Raw genomic sequence first — 20,822 nt, 5'->3', positions numbered from 1 at the left:
ACGTACACTATTTAAATAAGAAAAGGTACGAAAATTATCAAATCCATCATATGGGTAATGTCTCTATGTCTATTCACTGAGTAGCACGTACAACTGTTACAGGAAATTGGATACCAACTGTCAGAAATAACCAACCGTCAGAAATACGCAACCTATTAGAAGTGCAAGCTGTGAATTTTACCTGAACAGCTGATTAATCAGACAGGTTACAGTTTACACATAATCTTTATATAGAAATACACCTTCATATGATCTCTTTAGTAAAACAAGCTATGTGTGTTTCTATGACATGCAGTATTTGTTTTGTTCTAAAAAGCAATAAAAATCTTGATTGAAAATCATTAAAATGTACTTGTCATTTAATTTCACAAACGTGTACTTTCAATTATCTCCTAACACAATAACGATACATACACATATTTTTCTCCGTTGAGTAAATATTTCATTTGTGTTTTAAGCCAAACCAAATCAATTTGATGTTGTGTAATGGAGCAAACCAGAGATGCTCTATAAAAAAATCTTCATGTTTATACCGTGAATGTGAGATTTAAGATATATAATCAACATGTTCTTTCTTTTTTATTTAGAGAAATCTAAATCCCTTAAAAAGGTTTTAAGCATTCAACAAACAACATTTACCACACAGATATTTATCGTTTTGACATTTCAGTATCTATGTCATTCTACATTCATATTTTTTTCTGTCCTTTCCTATTTTCCTTATTTTTTAAACAATAATATAAAAAAAGAGTTGGCCGATTCAGATACTGTTTGAAAACTCCTATTTCACAGTTGTGTCACTGTAGATTTTTTAACATTAAACTGAACATACTTCATCTTTGTCACGTAATTCACCCTGCTGACAATGGTATACTTACAAGTATATAATTTACATACAGGATCTCATACAAGTTTTCAGTTTCTATGAGAATTCATGAAACGGGCCTTTTTTTTAAATTTGCAAGCCTTGGTGAGCAAAATATGAAAACTTCAAGACAAGATACATAAAATCTCATTTAAGGTACCTTTTTGCCACACAAGTTAAAAAATGTTATATTTTGTCATGTTTTAATGACAAAATGTGGAGGACAGAATCAGATGTAGGTAGCCAATGTGATGTAAATTGAGTTATTTACAAAACCTAGCCCCAGATCTTGTCTAAGTCAAATCACAATACACCAGAATAGGCTACAGTGACCTATATTTTACATATATCAGTGTATGGATAAAACATCTAATGCTGCTTTTTCATTACAGTGGACAGGAAAAAGTTTATTTATTTGGGACAATCACGTCAATCATTTTGTGTGGATGATTATCGACAGATGTTGAGAATTAATCCTGCCTACTACTATGTCGTCTCTCATAAACTTGGATACTCCAACTGGTAAATGAAATCTTCTCCTAAACAATGTTGTCCATCAGGCTCCATCAGGGATTTCCTGATGGGTCAAGTCATGATCACATCCCATCCAATCTATGGTATTCCTACATCCGAAGTATGGTCAACTTGGTCACTCGGCTAACCAAACCAGCCACAAGTTCATATAAGATGTTAGAACTGAAATCAGAACCACTGAGGCTGACCAAATGACCAGATAAAATTAGAAAGACCCTCTTAGTCACATAATTTCAACCTAAATGCCAAAAGCAGTTCCAGCTTACACTAACAATAGATAGGTCTATGCTTTTTACACAAGACGTTAAAAAAGTGTCGTTATTTTTTAGCCTCCTCGAAACTATCGACATAAGGCAGCCATGATTGTCATTTTGCAACATAATTTTGCTTTATTAATTAGATACAATTAATAGAAATTACACATTAAACAAGATCACTTTTGAGCATCAACTCAAAATTATAGGCCAAATTACATACCGTTGAAAAAAAATACTTTTGCTCAAGCTGTGTAAGTTAACATTGCTGTTAGCACACAGATTAAACTAGTTTAAAATTTCAAAAAATAATGACTTAACATTTAATTCAGTTTTACTAAAAATGTTTTTTACCTATGTATAAAACAATTACAAGATGTTATATTAAAAAACAGAACTTTTCTAGGATTTTCACGTTGAGTTCTGACGAAATGTCATATTTCATCACCAATCGAGGAAAGTAATTGATAATCGTTATTACAATTTCATGCTATACTTCGCTAATTTCATGCTTCAGAGACCTAGAGAGGATCCTAAATCATCAAGCCGACAGAATATCAATGTAGGACCCACACATCTCAACTTCTGTCAGATAACTGGTCAGGGAAGACGAAAAAAAACATCAGGCTTTCAAAATAACATTAATTTAATTTTCTCATAACTTTTAATAAAATGTGAAAAATCTCAAAACCCAGACTATTTGCTCCATTTGCCTCTCATAAATGTCTGACCTTTTTTTCAATTAAGAAATGCCTTATGACAATTTAAATCTGAAAGATCATCTATCACTTCATGAAACCAAAATACTGCCTGACAGGATTGCTTTGTACATCAGGGAAGTATCAAACATGTCTGGTTTTACTAAAGCTAAAAACCCAATGACTCCATACAATCATACTTATTTGACTTAAACTTCTAAGCATGGATAAGAAATCTGGCTAAGATGCTGTGCCAAAAATAGCTTGGAAAATCCGGGATTCCAACAAAATGCTAATCTTATGATTTGAAATGGGCATACAGAGTCTAATTCCTGTTGCTATGACAACACTTGCACCAGCTAACAACTGATTTGCCTCAAGTCCAAAATGTATTTAAGAGACACTAGATATAAGCCAATATGTTTGAGAGATGGTGTTGTCAATACAATAATTGGATATCTGTCTGAGTACAATAATTGGATATCTGTTTGAGTACAATAATTGGATATCTGCCTGACTACAATAATTGGATATCTGCCTGACTACAATAATTGGATATCTGCCTGACTACAATAATTGGATATCTGTTTGAGTACAATAATTGGATATCTGTTTGAGTACAATAATTGGATATCTGTTTGAGTACAATAATTGGATATCTGTTAAGTACAATAATTGGATATCTGTTTGAGTACAATAATTGGATATCTGTTTGAGTATAATAATTGGATATCAGTTTTGAGTACAAGATATCTGTAGGAGTACCAGAAAAGGATACATGTATGAGTACAAAATTTGGGTATCTGTATGAGATAAAAATAGACAACATGATATCTGTGTCTACTGTAAATATACTGGATATCTACAGATAGACAACATGATATCTGTGTGTCTGGATATCTGTAAATATATATCTGTTTGATATAATTGGATATCAGATAGACAACATGATATCTGTGTATCTACTGTAAATATACTGGATATCTACAGATAGACAACATGATATCTGTGTATCTATTGTAAATATACTGGATATCTACAGATAGACAACATGATATCTGTGTGTCTACTGTAAATATACTGGATATCCAAAGATAGAAATAGACAACATGATATCTGTGTATCTACTGTAAATATACTGGATATCTACAGATAGACAACATGATATCTGTGTGACTACTGTAAATATACTGGATATCTACAGACAGAAATAGACAACATGATATCTGTGTGTCTACTGTAAATATACTGGATATCCAAAGATAGACAACATGATATCTGTGTGTCTACTGTAAATATACTGGATATCTACAGATAGACAACGTGATATCTGTGTGTCTACTGTAAATATACTGGATATCTGTATGAGATAAAAATAGACAACATGATATCTGTGTATCTACTGTAAATATACTGGATATCTACAGATAGACAACATGATATCTGTGTGTCTACTGTAAATATACTGGATATCTACAGATAGACAACATGATATCTGTGTGTCTACTGTAAATATACTGGATATCTACAGATAGACAACATGATATCTGTGTGTCTACTGTAAATATACTGGATATCTACAGATAGACAACATGATATCTGTGTGTCTACTGTAAATATACTGGATATCTACAGATAGACAACATGATATCTGTGTGTCTACAGTAAATATACTGGATATCTGTGTGAGATAGAAATAGACAACATGATATCTGTGTGTCTACTGTAAATATACTGGATATCTACAGATAGACAACATGATATCTGTGTATCTACTGTAAATATACTGGATATCTACAGATAGACACCATGATATCTGTGCATCTATTGTAAATATACTGGATATCTACAGATAGACAACATGATATCTGTGTGTCTACTGTAAATATACTGGATATCTGTGTGAGATAGAAATAGCAACATGATATCTGTGTATCTTCTGTAAATATACTGGATATCTGTGTGAGATAGAAATAGACAACATGATATCTGTGTCTACTGTAAATATACTGGATATCTACAGATAGACAACATGATATCTGTGTATCTATTGTAAATATACTGGATATCTACAGATAGACAACATGATATCTGTGTGTCTACTGTAAATATACTGGATATCTGTGTGAGATAGAAATAGCAACATGATATCTGTGTATCTTCTGTAAATATACTGGATATCTGTGTGAGATAGAAATAGACAACATGATATCTGTGTCTACTGTAAATATACTGGATATCTACAGATAGACAACATGATATCTGTGTGTCTACTGTAAATATATTGGATATCTACAGATAGACAACATGATATCTGTGTGTCTACTGTAAATATACTGGATATCCATAGATAGACAGCATGATATCTGTGTGTCTACTGTAAATATACTGGATATCTGTGTGAGATAGAAATAGACAACATGATATCTGTGTGTCTACAGTAAATATACTGGATATCCACTGGTGAAAATGGACAAGGTACCTACAGTAAAGTTGCTAACCAGCCAATCACTTACATTAGAGTTGAGATATCCCTGTCCACAGAACACACCCATGTAAGATTCTATAAAACATTTGTAGAACACATTGGATACAAACCAATGAAAGGCACTTTCATACAAAAAAATGAAGTCATTCTATTGAATAATATATATTTACTAATACTTAAAAAATCTTTAAAAGCAATTTTCATAAAACCATAGTGTATAGTATTTTTCTACTTTTTCTAAAAAAAAGTGACCATGTTTTTTGTTTGTTTCTAATTTAAGCCTAGACGGGTCTATTTATTGCCAAGATATTTTAATGTTGCACTCCTAGTTGTTTTTATTGTTGGTTTCAGGAGAAAATGACCTCATCAATTTGTGCTTTAAGGTGTGATTTACTGACTTGCAGCATATTGCATGTGTCAAAGTTAATTTGGATTAACAGGAAAACATCCCAACTGTCCCTGCTATTCCGATTAACAGGATCAAGAAACATTTATTTTTTTCATGTTGTTCTAAATTTTTGGTTATTCACCTGTAGCTCTTCAGAAACAGGACTACTTTTTCCAGATTTCGAATTAAAACATCTTCCGCCAACCAAAATTTCACAAAATTTCTTTTGTAAAATATATTGTTCGATACAAATAAGCATATATATCAGAGATTTTTATTTCATTTGATGATTTTAATTCCAAGACTACTGAGTGGTCCATTATATAGTCAGTGTATAATAATACACTTCGACATCAGGAAATCTAACACAAACAAGCAAGTGTTCGAACAATGAAAACTGTCCTTGACATAACTGTTAATTGGTCTGGTACAGTACACCTAAAATGCACACTTTGAAAATGTTTTGAAAATTCAATTACGTAAACATCAATTTTTTTTAACAGGAATATTGATGTTTCGTAATGAAATTGAAAATAAAAAAGGAATAAAATTCCTCAGGAATTATATAGCAATGTGATATCACCACACTAATTACCATGAAATCTTTGTGTTTGATTTTAGAAAACCACTTTAGTAGATCAGACCCAGAGCACAAATAAAAGAAGGAAAGACAGATGAACCAACGATACAGTATTTCCTAACAGAACTCGATTTTTATTTTGTGCATGCCATTTAGAGGCAGGGACTTACTGTAATTGCTGGTGACAACATCAGTGAACAACATGCAGAAGGCCCTTCATATGCCATTCAGGACAATTTTGGTAAAGTGCACTGCCCAAGAACATTACAACACAGACCGGTGTGTTTCTGAGCTTCCTGACAAATACAAACCATCTAAGGTGGGAAGTGTTGAACTACTCACCGCTGGTCTTCATCTGAGGTTGAGTAGTCAAACGTTCTACTGAATCAGTTATTGTGGTCCCATATTGATTGGACATAGTGATAAATTTACAATATGTTAAAATCCTCTGATGTGTTTGGTAAAGATGATTTCATTTTACAGGTGTGGTTTTGTTCTTTCCTGTCACATACAACAATGATACACAAACTATTTTTTTTAAATATTTCATTTTAGTAACAACAGAGGGGTGGAGGCCCAATGTCCCTGCAGGGTATTCAGTTCCATATAGTGGCAGTGGGGATCCAAGGGTGGATACTCAAGTATTCAGCAGCGCTCATCACGGAATAATAAATAAAAGTAGAAAGGATGAGGCACAACACACATGGATCCATGTGTGTGATGCCACATCCTTTCTACTTTTTTTTGTATTTCATTTTAGTACATAGCAGCCTTGACATCAAGATCAACAGCAACTGTATAAATTTTCATTATTCCACACATGATATGACTTAGCACCGCTGCTATTGGCTGGAGGTTTCCCTTGTATCTATTTTGACGTCAGCTTCATGGCGTAAACTGCATGGTTTTTACCGTCACTAAATAAAGATATTATAGAGCGAGAATATCCCAAACTCAAATTTTGTAAGTCTTGTAAAACACCTGTTTTCCCCGAAACTTGTTATACAAATCTCATATGAAAAGGCTTCTATCAAAGTTAATTAATATCTTGTATACGTCTCAGATATATCATCATGATAAATTCTTGTAATCTTTTCAAAAGTGTATAGATCTTTGACATCAAATTTTGAAATGTTTGTCATTGATAATTGTACAACTTTTTTTCATCACTATTTGTATATTTTGAAAAATTTGTCATCACTTTTTGTGCACTTTTGGAATATGTCATTAAATTTTGTGCTTTTTTAAAATATGTTATCAATTTTGTGCACTTTTTAAATATGTCATCAATTTTTGTGCATTTTTTGAAGGAATCAATTATTGATGGACAAAGACTAACATTTATTGAGGGTTTACACAGAGGTTTCTTAGTCTAGAATTCAGCGTTAAAAATGTTATGTCACACAGTAATATGTCATGAAAATCATTAACCTTACAAGGCTTCTTATACTACAACTGTAAGCTATGACCAGTATGTGACTCAGCCATAATCAGCTTTTTAAAGAATACACATTTCCATGCAGTCATTGATTCAAATTTCTCAGTTTCATGATAAAATGTTCATATTTACTGGTAAAAGAAAATACCACTAAAAAACATCTATCAAAATTATCTTTCTTCACAGTTCATCATCTCATGCTTTGTTAAGTTTATCATGCTTTATTTGTTAGGTTTCTCATGTTTTATTTGTTAAGTTTATCATGCTTTGTTTTTATTTGTTAAGTTTATCATGTTTTATTTGTTAAGTTTATCATGCTAGATATGAAAAGCAAACCTCTGAAAAACAGTAAAATTTATCAATATGTATTTGTTAAGTTTATCATATTTGATTTGTTAAGTTTATCATGTTTTATTTGTTAAGTTTATCATGCTTTGTTTTTATTTGTTAAGTTTATCATGTTTTATTTGTTAAGTTTATCATGCTTTATTTGTTAAGTTTATCATGCTTTGTTTGTTAAGTTTATCATGCTTTGTTTTTATTTGTTAAGTTTATCATGTTTTATTTGTTAAGTTTATCATGCTTTGTTTTTATTTGTTAAGTTTATCATGTTTTATTTGTTAAGTTTATCATGCTTTGTTTGTTACGTTTATCATGCTTTGTTTGTTAAGTTTATCATGCTTTGTTTTTATTTGTTAAGTTTATCATGTTTTATTTGTTAAGTTTATCATGCTTTGTTTTTATTTGTTAAGTTTATCATGCTTTGTTTGTTAAGTTTATCATGTTTCATTTGTTAGGTTTATCATGTTTTATTTGTTAAGTTTATCATGTTTCATTTGTTAAGTTTATCATGCTTTGTTTTTTATTTGTTAAGTTTATCATGCTTTGTTTGTTAAGTTTATCATGTTTTATTTGTTAAGTTTATCATGCTTTGTTTGTTAAGTTTATCATGTTTCATTTGTTAGGTTTCTCATGTTTAATTTGTTAAGTTTATCATGTTTTATTTGTTAGGTTTCTCATGTTTTATTTGTTAAGTTTATCATGCTTTGTTTTTATTTGTTAAGTTTATCATGTTTTATTTGTTAAGTTTATCATGCTTTGTTTTTATTTGTTAAGTTTATCATGCTTTGTTTTTTATTTGTTAAGTTTATCATGTTTCATTTGTTAGGTTTCTCATGTTTTATTTGTTAAGTTTATCATGTTTTATTTGTTAAGTTTATCATGCTTTGTTTTTATTTGTTAAGTTTATCATGTTTCATTTGTTAAGTTTATCATGTTTTATTTGTTAAGTTTATCATGTTTCATTTGTTAAGTTTATCATGTTTTATTTGTTAAGTTTATCATGCTTTGTTTTATTTGTTAAGTTTATCATGCTTTATTTGTTAAGTTTATCATGTTTTATTTGTTAAGTTTATCATGATTTTTTTGTTAAGTTTATCATGCTTTGTTTGTTAAGTTTATCATGCTTTGTTTTTATTTGTTAAGTTTATTATGTTTTATTTGTTAAGTTTATCATGCTTTATTTGTTAAGTTTATCATGCTTTGTTTTTATTTGTTAAGTTTATCATGTTTTATTTGTTAAGTTTATCATGCTTTATTTGTTAAGTTTATCATGTTTTATTTGTTAAGTTTATCATGCTTTATTTGTTAAGTTTATCATGTTTTATTTGTTAAGTTTATCATGCTTTATTTGTTAAGTTTATCATGTTTTATTTGTTAAGTTTATCATGCTTTATTTGTTAAGTTTATCATGCTTTGTTTTTATTTGTTAAGTTTATCATGTTTTATTTGTTAAGTATATCATGCTTTATTTGTTAAGTTTATCATGCTTTGTTTTGATTTGTTAAGTTTATCATGTTTTATTTGTTAAGTTTATCATGTTTTATTTGTTAAGTTTATCATGCTTTATTTGTTAAGTTTATCATGTTTTATTTGTTAAGTTTATCATGATTTATTTGTTAAGTTTATCATATTTGATTTGTTAAGTTTATCATGTTTTATTTGTTAAGTTTATCATGCTTTGTTTTTATTTGTTAAGTTTATCATGTTTTATTTGTTAAGTTTATCATGTATTATTTGTTAAGTTTATCATGCTTTGTTTTTATTTGTTAAGTTTATCATGTTTTATTTGTTAAGTTTATCATGCTTTATTTGTTAAGTTTATCATGTTTTATTTGTTAAGTTTATCATGTTTTATTTGTTAAGTTTATCATGCTTTATTTGTTAAGTTTATCATGTTTGATTTGTTAAGTTTATCATGCTTTGTTTTTATTTGTTAAGTTTATCATGTTTTATTTGTTAAGTTTATCATGTTTTATTTGTTAAGTTTATCATGCTTTGTTTTTATTTGTTAAGTTTATCATGTTTTATTTGTTAAGTTTATCATGCTTTATTTGTTAAGTTTATCATGCTTTGTTTTTATTTGTTAAGTTTATCATGTTTTATTTGTTAAGTTTATCATGCTTTATTTGTTAAGTTTATCATGCTTTGTTTTTATTTGTTAAGTTTATCATGTTTTATTTGTTAAGTTTATCATGATTTGTTTTTATTTGTTAAGTTTATCATGTTTCATTTGTTAAGTTTATCATGCTTTGTTTTTATCTGTTAAGTTTATCATGCTTTGACAACTTTGAGATTATACAGACGATCTTGAGATTTTTTTTCTTTGCCTTGAAGCACTACTGTGAGGTATTAAAAATTGATACGATTTCTCAGGAAAAGCATCTCTGAACAAAGTAGCATTCGTGGAACATGTCAGATACTTCATTACAGATCAAATTAAAAATTGATATACATGCATGCAACCACATATATCTATTTTGGCTTTCTTTTTCTGTTTTATTTTTTTCCACCGGATTTCAATTTGACTCTGCTAGCTGAACAAAGAGAATTTCAAATCTGCAACACGATGGAAATTTTCATCAGTCTGTTACTGCCCGAACAGACTTGTTTTAAACTGATGGAGATGTACTTGTAAAACTCATCTATTAACAGGACGATGTGAGTTTCAAATTCTTTTGTGTGAAAAAAGAAAAAAGAAAAAAATTCTCAATTAACAGATTGTAAGCTTCACAGATTTAGCCTGTGTGTGAATTACACCCACAACAGCACCAATGACGTGTGGTGCCAAATACTGAAACCTGTGGCTTCCATGTTGCTTCTCTCTGTGCTGATATTGTTTACAAATTTTTCCCCTGGGCATGATAGAATTTTGATGTAATGTGTACTGATTAGGAGGACAGGGTTAAATCATCCATAAATTAAAGGTTCGTTTGTTGAAGATTTGCGAAGCAAAATACTTATTGTATATTTTCTGCAGTAAGCTAACCCCTGGGGACAGCGCATCACCAGGTACTCGTAAAAAGTGTACTGGTATCCCTGCTATAAATCACAATTTTTTATTCTCTTCTGGAAGCATGACATGGTACAGCAGCCAAAATTATCAAGGTGTCAGGTCATGCGAGTCATTAGTGCATGTGATACGCCTCGACAAAATGGCCGTTCCGAAATACATAACGGTCTGGAACCGATGTCCAGATGATACTCTTCAATTTTTTTTTTTTTTTCTGTCAAATTTTTTTTATATAAATTGCACCAGTATATAAACCGCACATCTGACCACCGAGGAAAACAGAAATACAGTATATCTGACTCGGGATTGATCTGTCCAATTGGCTTATTACAAGACAATAAAATATCATCTACTGATGGTACTGATTACAGACAAATAGGGGTTGGTTTATCATATGACATGGACTTATTGACAGATAAAGACAGTGATATACTGGGATAAAAAAATTCACAATAAGGAATGGATATACATGTACATATATGTGTTGAACCAAGTTTATTGCAAAACCTCCAAGAAGTAGCCGCTCTGAGAAGAGACTTTTCTAGCGAAACTACTATACAAAATCTATCATCGGAGTCATCTCTGTCTTATAACTGTTAAATCACAAAAGAAAAAACTTATCTAAAACAGCAGGCCTACTTGTGCTGAAGTGAGATTAGAATTTATCACACAACAATGCTGTGTGGCCAATTTTTTACCCTATCAAGTTGATTAACTATATATTCTGAATATAATCCACATGTAGACAAGCACTCCCACGCTGTCAAACATTAATTTCTGACACTCAATTAATCAGAGCAAGAAAAATGTTGAAAAAAAATTGTTTATCAACTAACAGTAAAATTTCTTCAGCAGTTCTCATGTTTGCAATGAAAATGAAAAGAGAAGGACTATGTAGAATTTTGGTGGTTTTGGCCCCAAAATTCATCATATTTAAAGATCCATATATTAAACTCTTCAATTTTATAATTATTTGTTGTTTCAGTTTGGACGCCTCAAGAAATATTAACTTCCAACATTTCGCAACTTCATTTCAGTCAAGATGATCAATCTACATTTCATAAATTTACCTTGGTCAAGATGACCGGAAACAAATTGCATATTTTCCCCAAGGTCAAAATCATCAATAACAAAACCCAAATTTACCTTGGATAAAGTTCCCAAATATGAAATAATCCCAAAATTTAAATTGGATAAAGTTCTCAAGTATGAAACTATCCCAAATTTACACTTGGATAAAGTTCCCAAATATGAAACAATCCCAAATTTACCTTTTGATAAAGTTCCCAAATATGAAACGATCCCAAATTTACCTTTTGATAAAGTTCCCAAATATGAAATAATCCCAAAATTTAAATTGGATAAAGTTCTCAAGTATGAAACTATCCCAAATTTACCCTTGGATAAAGTTCCAAAATATGAAACGATCCCAAATTTACCCTTGGATAAAGTTCCCAAATATGAAACAATCCCAAATTTACCTTTTGATAAAGTTCCCAAATATGAAACGATCCCAAATTTACCTTTTGATAAAGTTCCCAAATATGAAATAATCCCAAAATTTAAATTGGATAAAGTTCTCAAGTATGAAACTATCCCAAATTTACCCTTGGATAAAGTTCCAAAATATGAAACGATCCCAAATTTACCCTTGGATAAAGTTCCCAAATATGAAACAATCCCAAATTTACCTTTTGATAAAGTTCCCAAATATGAAACGATCCCAAATTTACCTTTTGATAAAGTTCCCAAATATGAAACGATCCCAAATTTACCCTTGGATGAAGTTCCCAAACATGAAGCAATTTCAAATTTACCAAAATCATGACAAATTATAAATCACAAAGTGACCAATAACAAATATGATATATTGTGTCTTTAGCCTCGTTAAGTGGAGAAAGTTCGTTACTTCAAATCGCATAAAACAATAACAGCCCTACACACTATAATTACCTGTTTAGACATATTTGGATCACCTGAAATCCGTCGTGGTCTTACTTGTGACGGACGTGCAAAGCGCAGGTGATGATTGTCTAAATATGAGTGATGCGGGTCTCGGAACTCCACATGAGCCGAAAGTCGGCGTGGATGGTTCTCCAAAACGAATTGCGTAGATGCTCGTGTAAAGATGTTTGCCATACCTCCCAAACCATTTCAAATGATGAAAGATTTCTACATAGGTACACACACTGTTAAATCAATAGACAGTCCATTCCAATGTCAACTTATAACGCCAGCTCCTCATCACAAAAGATTTCATTAATCCTGATAGATCTTATTATATAAACAATTAACATTCCGATAGTGGCATGTGACATGTACGTGGTTTCGTTTTTCAAATCCCTATACAGTCGGCATGTGACATAATTGTACGAGCACGTTGCAGAATATCCGATATATCACGGGGATTCACTGTTCCCACATTGTGTTAAAACCTTCAAAATCATCACAGCTGTTCATTCATTGTAGATGAAATATCCTCATTCGTCAAAGCTGTTAAATTTAGAAGGAAAAAAAAGTAAAATGAAAAAAAAAAAATTTACACAGGTGAAACCATTTGTAAATACAGAAAAAAAACCCACAGATAATCCTTGCTAATTTCTTACTCCATCGGCTCAAAAGTTTGTAGAATCACAAAAAAAAAGGTTAAGTCAGATTGTATGAAGAAAAATAGAATTATATATAGATGTTGAGTTCAAATCTCAGTGCTACCAACAGCTGTCATCTACCTTACCAGAGAAAAAAAACCTGGTTCTAAACAAACAACTGTGATATTCTACAAGTGACACGACCCTAAATGGGTTTCTGTAGTGATGCTCCAATCAAGCTCCTAATTATTCTGTGAACAAGGCAGAGAACAGAGAAAACCTATGCTGTCCTGTGTACACTAATCGCACGTGCCGATCGATGATTGTACAGGTTGAGGCGGTGACTGACGGATGGCCAGAGCTCTCTCCTGAGGAGGGGGGAAAATCAATGTCACAGCCACACACGTGTTTATTATTTGTTATATTAACGCACTATCATCACAAAAGAAATGCATTATCTTGACTAGCTGTGACTTGAGACTTCGAGAAACTATCACGGCATTAGATTTATCGCAATCCTTTGACTCATCTCTTTAACGTGTACTAATGGCAGGTTATATTGAGAGGAGATGTTAAAATGTTCTGATATAGGTATAAATGCCCATAAATAATAGAACAAATATATTCTGATTTCCTATAAACAAATATATACATTTTGTACCTCACTTTTAAAATGCCACAATGTAAAATATATTTACGATGTGAAAATTTCCAATAAATAGATTTTGATAGGAAAAAGGAAATTTTGCAAAATAGCATTAATTTTCACATAAAAGTACCCATTGTAAACAAAAATATTATATGAAAACAGCTATTAACTTAATAATGGCTACTTTTCGATGAATTACATACAAATGTCCATCTAATCACTACAGCTAAATGTCAACGTCTACATAAACATTCACATGTCATTACTGATTTGCTTAGAAACCAATACTCTCTTCAGCAACAGTAACATGTTGTGAGAAATACATACATATTGCATTCCAAATTTAGAATTAGAATATTCAATATGATTTTATCAGCAACAGAAATTGTCTGCAGTGCAGAAACTGCAAAGTCTGTGTGCCATGTCAGTCTGACAATGTCAGAATCGTATTTAAAAATTTTTTTTTTTTGTTGTTTTTTTTTTTCCTGTTACCATGGCAACTGAATAATGAGACAAAAGACTGTCTGACACCTGAAATTGGGCATGTCAAGTCATCAATGAAATATATTGAAGATAAAACAACAATTTTTTTCCCAACGTGTCAATCTTGGAAGAAAAACATAATATTTTTTTTCATCTTCAAATGTGGTATGAGAAATTTGTTTAGGAAAAACCTTATGACCTTGTTCTGCAAATAAAGTATATATATGAATTCATTAAAATGAAAAACTTGAACATTTCTTCACAAGCATTTGTAAGTACACTAAGTTAAATGTATACAGAACCATGGCAAATTACATGAACAAACAACTGTCCATTTTCTATACTGCCTCCTGCCTGTTTTGTGTGATATCTGTAAAAGATTTGATAAACTTAGTTTTGAAAAAATTACCTTTGCACTGTATGTCATAATACAAACAGAGTTTTAGACACAGAGATGAAAATTCTAAACTTGATCAATATGACTGATAAAAACATCAACAGCACTCCTCCTGGGGCTCCGATTCCAAAAACATTCCTCCTGGGGCTCCGATTCCAAAAACATTCCTCCTGGGGCTCCGATTCCAACAGCATTCCTCCTACGGCTCTGATGTCAACAGCATTCCTCCTGGGGCTCCGATTCCAACAGCATTCCTCCTAAGGCTCTGATGTCAACAGCATTCCTCCTGGGGCTCCGATTCCAACAGCATTCCTCCTAAGGCTCTGATGTCAACAGCATTCCTCCTAAGGCTCTGATTCCAACAGCATTCCTCCTGGGGCTCCGATTCAACAGCATTCCTCCTGGGGCTCTGATTCCAACAGCATTCCTCCTGGGGCTCTGATTCAACAGCATTCCTCCTGGGGCTCTGATTCCAACAGCATTCCTCCTGGGGCTCTGATTCCAACAGCATTCCTCCTGGGGCTCTGATTCCAACAGCATTCCTCCTAAGGCTCTAATTCCAACAGCATTCCTCCTAAGGCTCTGATTCAACAGCATTCCTCCTGGGGCTACGATTCCAACAGCATTCCTCCTGGGGCTCCGATTCAACAGCATTCCTCCTGGGGCTCCGATTCCAACAGCATTCCTCCTGGGGCTCTGATTCAACAGCATTCCTCCTGGGGCTCTGATTCAACAGCATTCCTCCTGGGGCTCTGATTCAACAGCATTCCTCCTGGGGCTCCGATTCCAACAGCATTCCTCCTGGGGCTCTGATTCAACAGCATTCCTCCTGGGGCTCTGATTCAACAGCATTCCTCCTGGGGCTCTTATTCAACAGCATTCCTCCTGGGGCTCCGATTCCACCAGCATTCCTCCTAAGGCTCTGATTCAACAGCATTCCTCCTGGGGCTCCGATTCCAACAGCATTCCTCATAGGGCTTCAATTCCAATATATCAGGCAGATTATTCAAGAGCATTTCAACCCCTTGAGACGACAATCTAAAAACCATTAACTGTACAACATATTGGTCACAATGAATCTGACACCCTCTTGGACTAAGCATATTGATCAAATTAACCTGTCTAACCTGACATCCTGAGTTAAACAACATATTGGTCATATTAACTTGTCTAACCTTACACCCTTGTGGACACAACACAGTGACCAGATTAACCTGCCTTATCTGACACAAAGTCAGACACAACACAGTGACCAGATTGTCAGACACAACACAGTGATCAGATTGTCAGACACAACACAGTGACCAGGTTAACCTGTCTAATCTGACACACTGTCAGACACAACACAGTGACCAGATTGTCAGACACAACACAGTGACCAGATTGTCAGACACAACACAGTGACCAGGTTAACCTGTCTAATCTGACACACTGTCAGATACAACACAGTGCCCATACTGTCAGACACAACACAGTGACCAGATTGTCAGACACAACACAGTGACCAGATTGTCAGACACAACACAGTGACCAGATTGTCAGACACAACACAGTGACCAGATTGTCAGACACAACACAGTGACCAGATTGTCAGACCAACACAATTAACAGGTTAACCTGCCTTATCTGACACAGTCAGACACAACACAGTGACCAGATTGTCAGACACAACACAATTAACAGATTTACCTGTCTATTCTGACACAGTCAGACGAAACACAGTGACCAGATTAACCTGCCTTATCTGACACAAAGTCAGACCAACAGTGACCAGATTGTCAGACACAACACAGTGACCAGATTGTCAGACACAACACAATTAACAGATTTACCTGTCTATTCTGACACATTGTCAGACACAACAGTGACCAGATTATCCTGTTTCATGTGACACCATGTAGAACATATATCATCAGTTAAACTTATTCAAACATGAGGCAGATCACCACATTTAGGTCAAACAATAAAGAAAGAAAAAACCATTATATATTGCTGAATGAGACACAGAACACTTCAATATCTAAGGAACAGGACAAATGAGGCAGGTCTGAACTTAAAATATCGGAGTCAATGATTTCCCATATATAGAATCCAAGGGAGCATTTCAGAAACTCTAGCTCAATGTGAGGTGGTTGGCTTGTTACCATACGTACAAAGTAAATATGTATTGGCATATAGCTCACTGCCAGTTGAAAAAAATGAATGACTAAAAGTGTTTTAATAGTAAGCAAGTGAAAGGACTATCGTGCTGTCGAACTGTAAGTGAGAATAACTTACTGTTGATTCATGACACATTGCCTCACCAATATAAACCAATACCCAAAGTATGAAGTGTTAGTGACTACTATTGCAGGATACAGAGCCGAAAATGTGTAGATGTAGATCTAAGATAAGAGTGACCCACTTTTAGTTTATGACATATCACCTTCGCAAAGGTATACCTATACCCTGAGCATGAAATTTTAATGACATGTAGTATAAGACAAACATTTTTTGCTTGATGTAGGTCAAAGGTCAAATTGTGGATCACAGTGACATAATTTTATACATGACATTCCACTTTCCAAAGGTAAACCTAAATCCAAGTATGAATTTCCAAAAAGTGTATGAGATGGAGCCTGGACAGGATAGCGGAAGGACGGATGAAAGGATGAAAAGACAGATGGACACAACACAAAACCACAGTTCCCCAATGTACTAGTGGGGAAATAATAAACATATCTTCAATGTGATATTTCGTCTCATTTCTCTGTAGTTTGATAAGGATTATCTCCCTTAGTTCATTAAATTAAATTCAGATATGACCTCCACTACATTTGAAAAGTGAACTACAGAATTTAAAGTAGATTTCACTCCAATTTCAACCTGGTCATTTCTTATTGTATATTATAAAAACACAATTGATAAAGAAGTCTACCAAATTCTGGTCATATTTGATAAATTTGGTACAAAAAGATAGGTTAACAAATCAGTTAATTAGCTGTCGATTTTGTGAAAATCTAAATTTTATTAAAAATGTCATGTCATATCTGCCAAACTTTTAGCCTGGTTTCTGTTCATATAATGTTTGTAAAACTTATAAACTTATGCAAGAATTTTTTTTACATATCCATCATGGCTTTAAGCTTTCTAATTGTACATGGTCTGACTACATTTCAATTATAGTCTAATTACCAGTATATTTAAGGAAACCATCCTTTAGAAACCAACGTATACATATATAGACAGATGGATGGCAGGACAGAAAGACAGGTAATATTTCTACACATGATAATACCCCACAATAATTTCGAAAAGCTTTAGTGTTTTGTTTTTATTTTGAACAAATAACACTAAAAAAAGAAGAAATTAAGGCACAATTCGGTACTAAAAAATCTGTTCAGTAAAGTTTTATCGAGCTTCAGACGGGGAAAAAAATTACAGCAAAAAATGGTTTAACGTAAAGAGTCAAGAAAACCAGTTCGATACATAACATCATCTAGTTACATATCAAGTCCACAGATTTCTGGTACATATCCCATACAGTGAACCATTCAAATTAAATGGCATGTCACACTTCACTTATTATCATACAGCCATTTTAAGTGAGCCGGCTTCTGTAAATTTATTCTCGTAACAGCTGGATACCAGTACATATAATTATACACAAACAATTTTTAAACGCCTGCTCGTCTGAGATAAAGATCCAATATGTATGCAAGTCAGCTAGAACATTTACTATACCCTAAAGTTAGACACCTAAACAAGACACACAAACATATATTTTATTGAAATTATTATACATCCACAGAGGCTTGCAATGAATTCCTAACAAAGGTTTATCTACGTTAACGCTGTGAAACAGTAATACAAGGGAGACAACCCCTAAACTGACATGTTTTGAAAGCTTCACTGTGCAAGAATATCTATGTTCAATGTTAGTAACCAAAGCTGTCTCAATCATGAAAATTGTTGTGTAAACTTGATATGATAAAACATGAGGCCCCTGAGGCCTGTATTGCTCACTGTGAAAAATAAATTCCTCTTTACCCAAGAATGCTTCAGACCAAATATGATCAAAATCCAATCATTGAATTTGCTCTATTTCCCCAATTTGGCCCAGCCCCCTGCCCGAGGGAGGAGACCCACTGCTTGTAAAAAATTGATTGCTGTTCACCAAAGGATGCTTCAGACTGAATTTTGACAAAAATCTAATAATTCCTACAGGAGGAGTAGGAATTTTAAGAATTTGCTCAATTTCCCCTATTGGGCCCTACCAATCCAACCCCAGGGACAGAGACCCACTGTTCATATAAAAATTGATCCCCCTTAACCTAAGGATGCTTCAGGCCATAATTTGGGGAAAATTCTACATTACTACAGAAAAACTGCTTTTAAACCTCAACATGTATCTGATCGACAGGGATAAGGATATATGTGACTGATGACTAAGTAGATAATGAACGACAACAATTACTTTCCAAAATACACAGAACTTAGTGGGAAAATTTGTCCATTTAGTTTTTTTTTCATGTAATTGCACAAGACTGGAGACAGTATTAATACTCAGTCAGTGTCACCTGTTTTTACCAGTATAATTACATAATGATAGGCTACTAAGAGTGAACACCTACTAGGCAACATAAGTAATGATTTTGTCATCCTCAAGACCAAGCAAGTCGAGTATGAATCATCTATATTGATAGATATGAATGAACTTAAAAACTGATTGATCAAACATGTAAAGTGGTAGATATGCCACACAAATTTACTAAAAATAATCCAAAATTCTTTTTGAATTTTATTTTTTTCTACAATAGCTTTAATATTGTCATTTTATTATATTTTTGTTCTTAAAACAAAATTTTTGACCTATGAACAATAGTTTTTAGAGATTCAAAGATTTCAACATTCATGGATATTTACTACATTCTGTCTGGCTGACATTTCAACATGTATGTAAATGACTGCTATCTATAAGGTAGGTTTTATACCGGTCGTCTCCAGCAAACACACCACATGGTGTAAGTTTTAATATGACATTAAACAGAGGAACAAAAATGCAGTACAGAAAACACACCTACGTGAGAAATCCAGTAAAACAAAGAAGATGACAGGAGGAAAGAAGGGAAGAAAGAAGACGCCATGATGAATTTAACCATCTAAAATAATTTCTAATTTAAAGAAAAATTTGTCAAATGTATTTTGTGATCATTGGGGTACATGTATCTATTAAATTTCTTCTGACATCAAAATCAATTAAGTACAATATTCATTTAATTTGCGATCTTAGATCTCGTTCAGAGTTAAATTAGTACTACACCGTATGTACTAGCACAACCCACATCCTGACTAGTGCCAGATGTTAAGTACAAGCAATATGATAAAGTCAAACACTCTACACTTAGAATCATTTTTTCTACACCTACTCAAATTGCAAAAACCTGAACTGATTTCTATTTTCAGATTTACCTATAAACCTGCAGTTTCAAATAATTGAAATTTAAAACAAATTCTATAAAAAAAATATTTGAAGAAAACTGCTTCCTTTTCTTTTTGAGCTGAAATTTCTAACAAGGCTGCCTTGGTATTTTATCAATGCCACATTTTCTGCTAATGCTATTTTGAGTCTTCATCCTTACTTACACGAGAAAACACTACCAGATGACTCCTCAAAGCACATTCAGCTCCCTAATGCTTTGATTACATTTAAACATTAATTTGCATCATGTTTATCTTTGTAATATCTTTCCTCTATCTCTGTTCTATCTTTATGGATACCCCATCCTCACTACTCCATTTCCTAACTCCCCCTACCAAGTATGCTCCTCTCCCTGTATCCTGCCTTCCTTCATCAAATTTAATACAAAATACTTTCCCTCCAAGTCGTACTAAACCCATCCCAATCAGACATTCTTAAATTCCTTATATTATATGTATTCCACCTCTGTAACTCCCCTTCTCTTCACCATCTTTCTACCACTTTCCGTTTATCTCTTTTTCCCTCTACTTCACATCAACAATATTAATGATCTCTTCATATTGTTCCAGTCATCCTGTCTCCACAAGACTACCTCACAAATACATTTCCCTTCCTTTTTCTTCCTTAACTCTCACCTCTTCTTTCTT

At 32.8% G+C, this 20,822-nt stretch overlaps 1 protein-coding gene across 1 annotated transcript in view; it reads right to left on the bottom strand.

Moving 5' to 3' along the window:
- Positions 1-20,822, bottom strand: part of LOC132554521 (ankyrin-2-like) — a 189,659-nt gene that overhangs the window by 161,035 nt on the left and 7,802 nt on the right. The gene's annotated exons all lie outside the window — the stretch shown is intronic.

The sequence above is a fragment of the Ylistrum balloti genome, unplaced genomic scaffold, assembly GCF_031769215.1.
Source record: "Ylistrum balloti isolate Yb309-2 unplaced genomic scaffold, AGI_CSIRO_Ybal_v1 Utg370416, whole genome shotgun sequence".
In the NCBI taxonomy this organism is placed as follows: Eukaryota; Metazoa; Mollusca; class Bivalvia; order Pectinida; family Pectinidae; genus Ylistrum; species Ylistrum balloti.
Note: the sequence above shows the minus strand (reverse complement) of the source record. Positions and strands in the feature narration are given on the sequence as shown.